Raw genomic sequence first — 10,627 nt, 5'->3', positions numbered from 1 at the left:
AAAGCTTGCAGTTCCTCTGGCGGGGGAAGCCGTGAGACACAGCAGGGCGCTTTCAGAAGGCTGCCCTGGTGTACAAGTGACACATCCTTGAAGTGCGCAGCTCCTTGCAAGCCAGAGCTGCCCTCCCAGCCCAGGAAGGCTGTTGAAGGCACAATGACAAGACAGACTGACAGAGCCAAGGCACTGCACCAGTGTCCGGCCGCCAGCGGGGGATCCCGCAGCCTGCTCTGGCGATGGCTGCTGGGGGGCTGGCTGCGGGCTGAGTGCTGCAGGTTCCGTCCCGCACCCTCACCGCCCCCCCGGGGCCTTTCCTGAGGCCGAGCCCCAGCCCAACCCTGAAGCTCACCAACGCTCCCGTGAACCAAAGCCGGCCACAACTCAGCACGTAGCGGCATGTGCCGAGCGGCACCAGACCGCCTGGCTGTGCGGAGCTTTCATGCACGCAGATGTGTGTACGTGTGTACGCAGCACAGCGAGCTTTCTGGAGTCACAGCAACGCCACAGAGAGCCGGGCCTTCCTCTGCCCCACTCTAGGGCCGCCCTCAGGCTCGGAGCTGGGTTCCCGCCGTTACCTCCAGACGCTTACACGGCTTTAAGAGGCCGCCCCCGCCCCGCACAGCTCCAGAGGCGCGGCAGGCTGCCCCGGGCCGGGCCGTCCCCTCAGGGGGCGCACTGCGCCTGCGCGCTGCGGCCGGGCCCTCAGGCGGGGACGCTCCGAAAAGGCGGCGGCGCGCGCTTGTGGCGGAGACGGGAGCGTGCGAGGCGGAGCTGGCCGCTGATTGGCTGGAGAGCACGAGCGCTTCAAGGGCCCGTTAGCGCAAGGAGAGCGCGCGCTGGCGCCGCACGGCCTCGGCTGCCGATTGGCTGAGGGGAAAGGGGAGGGCACGGGGTGAGCGCACGCACGTACGCCGTCGGAGAAGGATCCGCCTCGTGATTGGCGGCCAGGCGGCGTCGCACGGGGCGGGAGGGGGCGGGGCTGGAGGGATGGGCTGCCGATTGGCTGACGGCGGCGGAGGGGGTGAGGAGGGCGCGGGCTCAGATTGGCGAGAGTGCGCGCGCCCCTGCGGAGGCGTGCTCGGATTGGCTGGGTGCCGCGAGGCGGCTGGGGACCGTTGGAGCGGGGAGGCTGAGGCGTTCGGCCGGCCGTGGCCGTGGAGCCGGCGGCGGTGTTGGCGGTGAGCGGCGGCCGGAGCCCCCTCGGACGGTGTGTCCCGCGCCTGGGCAGCCCCGGGACCCCCCCTTTCCCCCACCCCGCCCGCCGCCCCCGGGAGAGGTGCGTGCTCGGCGGGACGGAGGCAGGCGCTGGCGGGGCCGAGGCGGGCCCTCTGCGAGCACCGCTGCCGCCCGCGGGCTGGGAGGGTGCGGGGCCTTGTGGGGAGGACGGCGGCCCTGCTCCGCCGCTGCCCGGGCAGGGACGGGCGGGCCCGGGACGCGCCGCTCTTGCCCGTAAGGTCTCGGCGGCAGCGCCAAGCCGGAGCCCCTCGCCTCAGCCCCGGGAGCCTCGGGTGCGGTGGCGGGGTTTGCCGGGCTCCGGGCCTGGCGCGGAGGAAGTGTCGAGCGGAGCGCTCTGCGGGAGGCCTGGGAGGGAGGAGAGCTGCGCTGCCGCGTCGGCCCCAGCTACCTTGGAGAGAGGCTGGCGGGTTTACCTGCCCCACGCTCCGTCCTCGGTGCTCTGGTTGTGGGGCCTGTCGGCTGGCAGCGGGAGCGGCCCTGGCACCCGGGTGATTTTGGCGGTGCTTGTCGTTTCGTCTTGTAGCAGACAGATGCTCGCATAGACGCGGAATCTGCAGCCTTCATTTCTTTGTAATTAACAGGAGATGCAAATCAGGGCAAAAGCGGTGCAGTCATAGTTGTAACTGCAAAATAGGGGGGGAGTTGTTATTTTTCTGTGGAAAACCATGTCTTTCTTGTAAAGAAAACCCCTTGTTTCCCCCCTCCCCCCCTCTCTTTAGATTGTCTTTACATGTTTGAAGAAGGAACTGAGCTTGGGAAAGTGGAAGTTGCCCTGAGAGACTTCTCAGTGTGATTCAGGTAACGTGATCTGTTGTGACTACCTGTGGTATTGAACTTAAACCCTTGTATTGTGTAACCACTTCTAGTTACGTGTTTGTTCACACTCACATAACTGATATTGACACTTTTCATTTATGACAAACTTCCAGTATGAAGTAGTGATAGCTGCATTTTACGTGAAGCGTTGGATATGTAAAAATATTCCTTTGCGGGATGCAATCCTGTATTTAAAAAAACCCCACACAATTACGTTTTTGTGTGACAGATCCCTCAGCTGGGGAAGGTGAAGCTGATAGATATCCTTGTGGAGACCTAGGAGACCCTTAGCAGTATGCAGAGCACCAGCACAGTGATTTCTTCTTTCAGAGGAGACTGGTGAGCCACCGAGATTGGGCTGGACAGCACAAGGATACTTTGAAAGTTGTTTCTGTGCTGCTTGAAATGCAGGTCTAATAGAATCTGAGTTATTAAAGTTAGAGTTTGGTCGGTAGTTGTGCATTACTGCCATTTAAAAATGCTTTGTACTTTCAGTTTTCTTTTCTTATTCTGGTTCCTAAATCTGACTGTGTAGTCTGATGCTCCGTCTAGTGTGGCTGCCCAGTGACAAAACATTCCACGTGCCTGAACCAGGGGTTCAAAAAGTTAGAAGTCTCAGTTCCAGCTTTGAAAAGTTGGGAAATGCTGAAGAATTGAGGGGTTTTTCTTTTGGTTTTTTTCCTCCTCCCCCCCTTTCTTTTCCCTGCTAAGTGTAGATGATCCTATACTGCTAGATGATATCATAAAGTACACCCGAAGGAGAGGAGGTAACCCAAAAGCATTGGATTAATTAAGACTGTTGCTTTTTGTGTTTCCTCTTCTCCAAAGGATATTTTGGATTAATGGGGAGTTTAGATAAAAGGGCAAGCGTGCTGCTGACCTGGAGACTCCCTTCTTAGGGAAGCTGGAGAGGAGAATGAATGGCTGTTGGCTGTGTAGGGGCAGATCGAGCAGTGACCTGTCTCACCAGAACATACACGTTTTGCGAAGGCTGTCCGTGGCCTACACTTGTCTTTTCTGAAGTTCTTTTCCAGACTAGTCAATTCATGTCGTGTTAGCAGCAACATCTTTCCTTTGACCCTTACATTCTTGCTGTGCTTTCATCTGTCCAAGATGCTACTCCAGAGGTGGCTTGCTTAGGTCATTGCCTTGTCCTGTTGAAATCTTCTTTGGGTTTCTGCTTCTTATCATTGTCATACATAGGATTATTGTCTGTCTTTTGTAGCTGTTGGATGATGCATCCCCAATCTGCCGCTGAGGTCTTGTTCAGCACCAAGAAGGGAGCTCCCCACTCCGGTGTTTGGGGTGCCAGTTTGGTGCTCACTTGTTACATGATCTCACAGTTAAGAGGGCACATCCAGTAGACCTCCGTGACCTCTGTGTAAGCGCCTTGTGGCACCCCCCTCATCAGTCACTGAAGTTTGTGTTGTGATGAATACAGAAGCTGTGTCGGTATTGTCTCAAACTCCCTGTTTCTTTGCAGCAGGCTGCTTCTTGTCTTAGGCTGTAGGTTATTTGGAACAGTAAGTTCCTTTATGATGTCTATGTTGCAGCTAATACATGCAGGCTTTTGGTTTATTACAGAACCTGGATGTTTCGATAATAATATAAATTTTAAGAATTTAAGTTTTCTATACCATTCATCATGTAAGAAGAAGCTGTAATGCAAGAACAAGGGCTTTTGCAATATCATAGTGGCATAATTTTTCCATCAGTTTAATTATATTACACACTGGGTACCTCAGGGTGGCATTAGGAGTGACAGCTTACGGTTCTTTGTAGCCATGGCTGTATGTTATCTGTGGTGTGTTGTGCAAGTTGACAGTTTTTGAAGGGGGAGAAAATCAAGTCTTGAAGTTGAAACAGCGACTTGGGGATGAGTTGGCACATGAACCACAGTGCCCAGCACATACTTGGTCTGCATACTTCAGTCTGGCTTTGCTTGGCTGGTCCGTTACAAGCTTTTATAGAACCTAAATGATGTATTGAAATAAGGCACTCTGCAAACAATTTCCTAGAACTTATTTCAAAAGGAAAGGTAAATAATTCTCTTAGCTCAGACATAGTAGTCTGTGGTGTGGACACATCACCTGGTAGAAACAGAGAGAGTTTCCCAGTAGGTGGGAAGGGTTGGCTTTCAGCATTCTGTTCCCAGCACAGCCTGATTCTCTTACCATTGTCTCTCATTGCTACTTTTTTTTTTTTTAACTTTGCAGTGGCAGGGTTATGTTATCTGGTGATAAGGATTTGAATTCACAATATTTGTATTAAGTTAATATTTTTTTATACAATATTTGTATTAAGTTAATATTTTTCCCTTGAGCATGAGGGAGAAGAAATCATGATTGTATTGTATATGTTTGGTTTAGTGTTTAATCAAGTTTCTACTGATAAACTGTGGCTAAACTTAAATAATCTCATGGGTCTTTCCAGTCCTGTGTGCTTTCAAGGACTACTAGAAGGAATGAAAGTATTTTAACTTCTCAGCTCTGCTTAGGTAATACAGATATATAAAAGTACTTACACCAATTAAGATTTTTAGGCAGCCTAAATCTGGAAGAAATGGTAGGAGACCTTGTAATGTGATAGTTGTTGAGGAATTTTATTTGGCCAATTGTATCTCTTTGGAAATGAATGAAATTATGACAGCAGGTAGCAATTCATATCTAAATTTTTAAAAGATTGGACGTATAAAGTGTGTACTGTAGTTACAAAACACTTAAAATCTTAATAACTCTACTGGAAGTAGTTACTGACTGCAGGTGTGAGATTTTTTAGTCTTTATCAATCTTGCCACTTTCAAGTGCAGCTTTACTTCATTTAAAGGGTGGAGGAGTGAAAAGAGTGTTTTGCCATAATGCAGTGAGGGAGCCTGGTCCCTAATTTACTTTTTTTTTTTTTTTTTTTTAAACAGGAAAAGTGACAAAGCTAAGGATAAAAGCTCTTAGTTTTACAGAAGACAATGGCAAGCATGATCAATTAAAATTTTACAATTGGCTTATTTTGTTTTTCCGTTCTTAACAAAAGAAGAAACTTCGTTTGTGTCCACAGTTGGTCAAATATTTGGAATGTTGTGGAATTGTGGATGATTAGAAAAGAAGCTGAGATCTGCATGCGTTACAGGCATGTACATGGGAACAGCAGTAGAAGAGGTGTAGCGCTGAATGTTGAGAATCAAATATTCTAAAAGGGATTTTTTGAATGTAGTCTGCAAAGAGAAGTTAGATGGGAGGCCGGGAAGGGATGAAGTTTCTAGTTGCACTGTAATGTATTCTGTGTTCATGCTTGTAGGTCAGTTTTTTATAGCAGCAAAATAGATTATGAGAAGAAACTCAAAGCAACAGTAAACATTAAGAAAATTTGACTGGGTAGTAGTGTCAGTTAACTTCCTATGTGATTGTGATCCTACAGGTTGTATAGCAGAGCAGACAGCAAATTATTTGGAAGTAGGAGCGCTACTAAGTATGCATGTTAAAACATTTCTCGCCCTGGTTACCTAGTGGATGCAACCAAATTGTGGTTTCGTTTTTTTTACTACTGTGCAATATGAGCAAGCCTGAGAGGCTTAACTGGGATTGCGCAGTGGAGCAGCCTGGCTGTGTGGGCAGGGAGAGAGGTGCTGCGGGGACGGGCAGAACGCCCCGTAGAAAGCACAACAGTATTCTTTGAGTTTGTTTATTTATACTACATTTTTTTTGCAGTGCTTATGGAATGTTATCTTTTAATTATTGTGTGTTATTCTTTTATTTATTTATATTTTAATAGAATGATCACATCAAAGGAAATACAGAGGCGGTAGGGAGGCGCTGGTGGTTTTTTAACTACTAGTTTGGGTACAGCCAAATTTTTTAAGAAGGTATTGTATGTTTCTGGCAGCTCAGACAAAATTAAGGTTACCTGGGATTATATGTGTGTTCACTTTCCCATTGACTGTGGCAAATGGCAGATATACTTTTAAATTTAGATTAAGGGAAATTCCTTATTCTGTACTCTTACTACCTTTTAACTTCTAGCACTTAAAATTATAACTTTGTAGACTTGTGAAGCTGGTGAGGATGATTTCACATTTCAGGTTTATGTAGGAGATAAAATTACCATTATGTAAAGAATTAAAATTGAGTAAGCTTTTTTCCCCCCAATTCAGTTGTGATCGTGAAAATAATTCATGTTTCCAGGTGTTTGTCACAACCCCTTTGACTGGAATTTGGCACACCTGTAGAGATGATAAAGGTGCTGTTTGTGCAAACTTTTTCTGATGTGCTGAAACTTTTAATCTAAGCTGATTGCACCTGAAGTGAGGTGGGAAGGGAAGGTCCTGCATGGATTACCCTGTTGATTGGGGAAGATGGTAGCAAGCAATGGAGAACTAGAGGTGATGACAGGTCCTGAAGGTGGTATTACCTTCTACTGATGTGGATGGATTGGGAGGAGAGGATTGTTTATACTCTGTGCTGTCACCTGCTAGCCGGCGATCAGGGTTAGTTTGCATTCCGTCAGTGTTCACTTACGTAAGTTCTCCTGCTGGTGAACATTACTCTGTTCGTGCTCGATCTGTTCATCTAGGTTAACAGAGAAAAGGGCAAAAATGTAACTCAAAACATTTCCTAATAAATTTTTCGTTTTGGTGAAGAGGCAATTTTAGAGTTCTGTCTTGTGCTCCAGTAAGCAGTTCTGGGAACCTGCAGATTAAAATGGCTGGAAAGGGTTTTGTACGATTCACATTGGAAAAGCTAGGCAGCACAGGTTGTGCAGAAATCCCTTCCAGTGTTATAAAGATGAGTCTTCCCTTCCTGCGAGGGAGAGGTTAAGCTAGTAATTAGGACGTCTCCAACTTCTTATTGCTTGAAAACCACGGTGTCATATTTCATTTATCTTATCTAACATTAACACTGCTTTATTTCAAGGAAACAATTTTAACTGCTAAATTTGCTCTTGTTTGCAGGCTAATGGTAAATCTTATGTATAGATGTTACTTTTAACTTCAGAAAACCCATTTCTATTCCTCAGACTTTTGGGCAATAAAGAAAAATCAGAGTTTGTGATAGTTGTCTGGTTATTCAAGAAAAGCATTTTTATATTCTAGGCACTTTGTCCTGACTTCTATGCATCCTCTCTTTAGTTTGCTGGAAAACAGATCTCACTATGCAATATGTGTTTAAACAGACAGTGTCATCCTTAATAACTTGCAGTTTTCCTGTTCCCCATGCTTAGCAATTCCCTGTTTACTAAAAATGAGTACATATTGATAAATACCTAAAATACTACCATGTAATATTCTTTTTAAAGCTTTCTTTGCTTTTGTGACTTAAATTTCCCAAGAAGTAGGGACTAACATAGGGTGCCTACTGTCAGTCTCCTCCACCCATCTGTAGTCTTGCATCTGACCTAGGGCAGGGATTTCCTTCTGTTCTGGGCACTGAACAAATAGTTATGTATGTGAAATGAAATTGGGGTGTGTTACGGTAATTCAGATGGATTGGAACTCTCCCCGGATTTGAATTTTTCTATTTTGTCTTAAGGTAATCTGGATCTTGTTTTTAAAATAGTGTTAAAAGCTTTTGAAAGAAACCCATAATTAAATATTGTTACTTGTTCCATCTTTGTTTAACTCGTATCTAGTAAAATCTTTATCAGTTTCTCACGGGGTGGGAAGATAAGATTGCTGATCTCATACCGGGGCTCAGACCAATGCTGTGGTTGTTTTCCATAACAGTAAATTAAAGCAGTAAGGACCGGCTGAGGATGTGTTGCTGCATGCAATGTCCTGTGCAAATCAAACAGATGGCATTTTACGCCTCAAAAAAAATCTTACTGTTTCAACAGAAGTGGCAAGGCACAGAGTAGGGAAATGTGAGATCTCAGTACTAATTTTTTTTTTTTTCCTAAACCACTTGATTGCCCATTCATTTTCAGGGAAGTTTACTGTATAATACGTGCATGTTTTTGCAAAATCCTCTTTAAGAGTAGCTTTTGATCCACTGTATTTATTTAAGAACCACTGACTTGTGTAGAATTTCACTGCAAAGCTACAGTCCATTCTCTTGGTCTTAGTCTAGTGGTTTTTTCACTTATGCCCTTCTAGACTGAAGTCAGTTTTGACTTGTAAAGATCTTCTGCAAGCATTTGAGTCTAATACTTGTAAGACAAAGCTTTATCTTAAAAATCTGTGAGAGATCTAGACCTTTAAGTTTTAGGAAACTATGCTACTAGAAGCAGCCCAGAACAAATGACTGAAGTGCTAAACCAGATGTGAGAGCAATAACTTTTTCTGCATGTACAAATGGGCCCTGAATTTTTATTCAATATCTTCATCTCAATGACAGGTTCGGTCAGAGCTTTAAAAGTGAGCGAACCAAGAAGAAGGGAAAGCTTTACTTTGAACCACCCGTGAAGACGCTTTCCTTCTGATTAGAGAATCGGCATAAAGTTACTAAACTTCCTTCACTGTGTATCAAGTACATTTAAGATCAACATATGCCCCAAACTGGTATTCTGATTATTTTTTTTAATTATAAGTTATTTCTGAACATAAATAGGTATAAGCACAATTTTACCCTCATGCAGCAACTGCAGTCTTATCAGTGATCTCAAATATTATTTCTGCTAGTAAAATGCACCATCAAGAATCTGAACAAACAAAATTTAATAAATCATAAATTAACTTGTATTTCTGTGTTGTTCTGTTTGGCTGATGAGGCTGCATTTTAACACAAACCAATGTCTGGAAATGGATATCAAATCATAAGATTGGAATTTCCTTTGGAATATATCTTAAAGGTGGAAATACAAAATAAACCAAAATTGACTTTAAAGAAAAAAAAAAAAACAAAAACAAAAACAAACCCCAAACCCAGAACTCTAGCTAATTAACTGATTTAGTGACTAAATTAATCAAAAAGCAGTAAGCACCTGAAATTGCAGATATAGAACCCAAATGATGAAGTTCAAGTTTATAGTCTCTGACTGGTAGGAAGTCAATATAATAGCAGTGGGGGAAGAATAGAACTGTGACTTCTTAGATGGTGGCTGCAGTTAGTGCAAGAATATAAAGGCTGCTGTATCAGCTGAGATTAATGACACAGTCTGTCTCCTTCCTTCCATTTGAAGAGGAAAAGCTGCTTATTTAGGCCGTTACCTACAGCTGATGAGCTCCAAGAAGAGCGAAACCTTTTAAGATAGGTCCTGTAGTATTGGCCTAACAGCCCCAGGCGTGATAAGCACCACAGAAACGTGTGGTCCAGAGGTATCGGTGGCTGAGCCTGTTACAGCAAGTCAAGGGCAAAACAGTCCTTAGGCTTTACTTTTTATGTCTATTGTTGGTTTTTATCCAGCCAGGTGTACCTACAGAACGCATGCACGTGTTGTGGGTGTGGGAGAGCGCTTTGAAAGGTAAGGGAGAACTGCGAAACAGAAGGGAATATAAACAGGAAAAGGAAAAAAAGCCAAGAGAGAATTTAAGAGAAATGTTAGAGTTTATGGTGCTGTTGGAGATATTTTAGATGGTGACCGACTGTAGAATTCTCCACATTTATTGGTATGAAAGTTACAAATGAGCTTTTCTATTAACTCTGTCGTAGAGCTTCCCCTTGAAGCAGTCAAACAGTGTTAGTGTAACTATTGAAAGAGCGAGGAGGTGCATGGATAAAGGGAAGTGGTAAACTTTTAGAAGGTTGCATCAAACATACTCAGCTGTAGTTTTGTAAGGTACTGTATCTTACACAATTTTTGTGCTCTAAGGTGAACGGTACTTTGCAACAAGTGTATACAAATAACTGTTAGCATTTAACGATTTTTCCCCTAATATTAATAATAATTAAACTATGTTTCTTTAGTGAATATTTTACTGCAGTGCAGATAATTCCCTGCTGATTCTCAACATTATGAATTTAAAGAATAGCATCTCGAACTAAAACCTCCCATGGGACTTGAGGCTAGTCTTCCCATTACAGTAAAAAAAAAAAAAAATTCCTTTTTTGTATATGTATATAGACATACAGATATATGTACACGCTTATGTGTAAGTAAAATAAATTATCATTATAATATTACTATATCTTTAATTTCCAACAACCTTAGCCTCTAATCTGAATATTCAGAAAAGTGAGTTGAGCACACACGTTGCGACAGAACTAGTTGAAATTGGAGCAGGTTGCAGCTTCCTTTCAGTTCTCTGAAGTTAAATCAGCAAAGGCAATCTGCACATTGTCAGTGCTGGCTGCAGCAATATCCTTGACTCTTAAATTTTCATTTCTGATTTCAGCTTGAGCATACTTGACTGCTAAGACCTGTAGACTGCAGTCAGTATTAGTACCTATACTGACTTCTCTGGCACATAAAAGATAAACTCTTTGCCAATACTGGGTTCAGCTGACTGATTTCAGATTTTCTTCCTTAAACAAAGTTGTTGCCTCTTGACATAAAGCAGAACCGTATTCTGTGCAACCAGCACCATTCTTACTCTAAATTCAAGCACTGTTCTGTCACTGCAGGGAGGAAATTCTGTATTTCACTGAGTCAGACTTGAGCAGAGCACTTGTGCGCTCTCCTGCAAGTTTTCTGTACTTCCACCTTAGGTGGT

At 44.1% G+C, this 10,627-nt stretch overlaps 1 protein-coding gene across 17 annotated transcripts in view; it reads left to right on the top strand.

Moving 5' to 3' along the window:
* The first annotated feature begins 1,068 nt into the window (after positions 1–1,068).
* Positions 1,069–10,627, top strand: part of DTNB (dystrobrevin beta) — a 204,876-nt gene continuing 195,317 nt past the window's right edge. For 9 of the 17 annotated variants that reach the window (XM_054820030.1, XM_054820024.1, XM_054820029.1 and 6 more), the window contains exons 1-2: positions 1,075–1,273; positions 1,953–2,031. The gene's annotated coding sequence lies outside the window, so the exon portion shown is untranslated. Of the gene's footprint in view, positions 1,274–1,952; positions 2,032–2,278; positions 2,389–10,627 lie in introns of all 17 variants that reach the window. The other 8 variants (XM_054820033.1, XM_054820028.1, XM_054820018.1 and 5 more) reach the window with 4 other exon arrangements.

This window comes from Grus americana, chromosome 3 (genome assembly GCF_028858705.1).
Source record: "Grus americana isolate bGruAme1 chromosome 3, bGruAme1.mat, whole genome shotgun sequence".
Taxonomy (NCBI): domain Eukaryota; kingdom Metazoa; phylum Chordata; class Aves; order Gruiformes; family Gruidae; genus Grus; species Grus americana.
Note: the sequence above shows the minus strand (reverse complement) of the source record. Positions and strands in the feature narration are given on the sequence as shown.